This window comes from Halyomorpha halys, unplaced genomic scaffold, assembly GCF_000696795.3.
Source record: "Halyomorpha halys isolate HHAL.00 unplaced genomic scaffold, Hhal_1.1 Scaffold208.1, whole genome shotgun sequence".
Lineage (NCBI taxonomy): Eukaryota > Metazoa > Arthropoda > Insecta > Hemiptera > Pentatomidae > Halyomorpha > Halyomorpha halys.
Window position 1 is genome coordinate 1,078,173 of NW_027109100.1, and position 3,128 is coordinate 1,081,300.

Consider the following 3,128-nt stretch of genomic DNA (forward strand, 5'->3'; position numbering starts at 1 on the left):
CCACCACCACTTTTTCACCCTTATAAGCTCAGTATTACTAAGCTACTATGCTTGTCAGTTCTTCCTTATCCTCTGCTGACTTTTTTTAATTTTTATTATCTATATTTTATTTGATTATATTTATTCCTTTCTTATTTTTACATATTTCTCATCAAGGTTCTCTTTATATATTTTGTATGTGTATGCTATTTGTTGTTTCTTGTCATGTTTGTCTCACTCTTGATATTTTTCAATTTACTACCTATGTTATTTCATTAATCTTTAAAAATATTTTTGTTTTTACAACAAGTTAATTTTTAAATAATTACATTTTTTTACTTTTTCTTTTCATATTTTACACTTTTTGGAATTATTTTGTATTTATATTGTAAATTTGGTCTAAATACTGACATAGGTACATAAATTGTTGTCAACCCATATTGTTTGTATTATTTTGACCATCATTACTGTCATCATCTTGTAACTACGGTCACCTATTTAGTACTTTAGGTATGTAAATGTTTAAAATCATTACCGAAAATCGCTGTCTAACTTCATAGAATTGATAATAATATTTTTTATTTCTATGATATTTTCAGGAAGAAGATTCTTTTGTGACTCGTGTCCTAGGAAATATATGAATAAGATTTCACTGCAGCGGCATAAAAAATATGAATGTGGTATGGAGCCACAGTTTGAATGCCCATATTGTCCTTATAGAACAAAACGGAAGGTTAGCTTAAAAACCCACCAATTTAATAAGCATTTGAAACATTTGGTCTAAGTTTGATTTTTTTCATTAATTTTTGTTACTGTAACTTGTTTATTTATTTATTTTTCAGTTTAAATAATTGTATTTTTTCTTTTTCTTTCTATCATGTGTATGTATATTTATATGCACTATTCTTTTATCATTTTTTTTTTATCCTTATAGGAACCTCTGTTAGAAGTATATCATCTATTTGAAATGTAAATCACATGTATTTTATTATTAGTATGTTAGATAGGACTGTACAATACTGTAACAGTTAAGAATAATAACTTTGTAAAAAAAAATACATTTATAAATGCATTTAATAGAATCTTGGATTTCAAGATTTTTACATAAATACAAAAGCAATGGTTATAGAAATGTACTTACTAGGTCTCAAAATATGTAAATACATATGTAAAAGTAATAATTTTAGGACTGTAATCACAATGAAAACTTCTTACATTTATGATTTTCTTTTATTTTATATTTCAATTCATTCATGATTTGTAAATGATTTCACTCATGATCCTCTTTAGTTCTAATTATTACTCTCAGCCAAAGCCTATTTCCTTGTCTCTCCTTCTTCCTATTTTCATTTCATTCTTTGTCTCCCTTATTATATATCAACGCTTCTGTTTCTATCTTTATCTTGTAAAATGTGGTTTGTTTTGAACAAGAAACAGCTCTGTTACTAAAGCTTTTGTTATTCCATATAATTTATAGGATTGCAATGATTTCAGATCACTACAATCATTTGAATGTAGCAGTTTTCTGCAAGTGTTTGAGTTTAATCTGCTTCTAATGGTAATAAAAATCTTAATCTTTTTAAGGTTTGGAATCCTTGGGAAAAAATTTTTTCTGTGATACGTGTCCCAGAGGTTATGTGAACAAGGAATCTCTTTTGCGACATAAAAAATTTGAATGTGGAAAGGAGCCTCAGTTCAAGTGCCCATATTGTCCCCATAAAACAAAATTAAATTGCAATTTACGAAAACATATTGTGCTTAGTCATATGAATGCATTAAAGTGATTTTTTATTTATTATTTGTTTGATCTTACCTTTCCAGAATGTTCAGATCAACTTATTTTAACAATTTTATGAAATACATTAAGCAGTCTTGTTTATGGTATGTTCAGTTTTAATTTTTCTCTATAAAACTCCAAAAATTCAGTGCTTTAGTATATTCTGGACTCATGTCTTTAGAATGATGAAATAATTTTGAATTGTTTATGAAAATTGAATCAATTAGTATTATCTTTTTATTTTCATTAATTTTTGGTCCATACTAAGAGTTCAATGTTCCTCATAGCTGAATATACCAGATTTATAGTTTTTGTATTGTGTCAAATCACAAATTTAAAACATGAAGAAATGCTTTCAAGTTAATGTCAAAAATGAATTTTATAAAATAGTTTTTATACACCCTTTTTAGTTATGTATATATTTTTAATATTGTATAAGAAACAGCAGTCAATCTATTCCCTTGAATAACGATATAATATTAAACTTATGAATTGAATGTGTTTTTATACATCTATCTATAATGCCATTTATTCATGCTCCTTATTTTATATTTAGAACCTAGATACAATACCAAAGATTCCATTCACAATGAAGAATATTTAAATAATATCTTTTAAATATCTTACATAATCAAATGATACTGTTATATAAAAAGCTTAAAAATCATCCCTTCATATTTCGTTATACCTTTAAAAGTTTGATGTTGAAGAGGGGTAGGTAATATTGCTACAAGTACCTAAAAGTTTTTTATTATTTGGCCCATAACTCTTGAAAATGTTTTGTTTGTTTATCTCATGTTTATGTATATATTTTTAAATTGTTGTACCCCTTTAATATAACTTTCAAATGGAAACTCAAATTAAGACTGGTATCTAGACAGTATAGGGTAGGCTGACGAGGTTCACCTACCTAGAGGATATTAGATATTTAAAAGTAAGTAATTAATTTATCATGGTTTGTAATACTTTGTTCTTTCATTATTTTTATGTCTCACTGTGTATTTATATAGTATTATTATTAACACATTTAGTTTGTTACATTAGTGTTTTATTTGCAGTAAAACAATTTCCGTGCCTCCAATGTGGAAGACGTTACTCTTACAAAGAAAATTTGTACAGGCACCAAAGATATGAATGTGGAAAAGAGCCCCAGTTTCAGTGTCAATACTGTTCTTATAAATTCACTCAAAAATCAAATCTTCGAAGACATAATTACTGTATTCATAATATTGGTACCTGGAAGAGTTTATAGATGAAAAATATATTTGTGTTATGTTTTTTATTTTTTTTTTAAATGAAAAGTTCTATCTATAAACTTATTTTTATTAAAAACATAAAAGTAGCATAAATTTAATATATATTACGTATATAT

General features: G+C 25.9%; 1 long non-coding RNA gene across 1 annotated transcript; it reads left to right on the plus strand.

Annotated features, from left to right (window-relative positions):
• Positions 1–327: 327 nt before the first annotated feature.
• Positions 328–1,774, plus strand: LOC106679540 (uncharacterized). The gene is made up of 2 exons (XR_001342980.2): positions 328–712; positions 1,564–1,774. It is a non-coding gene; the product is annotated as an uncharacterized lncRNA (long non-coding RNA).
• Positions 1,775–3,128: the final 1,354 nt, after the last annotated feature.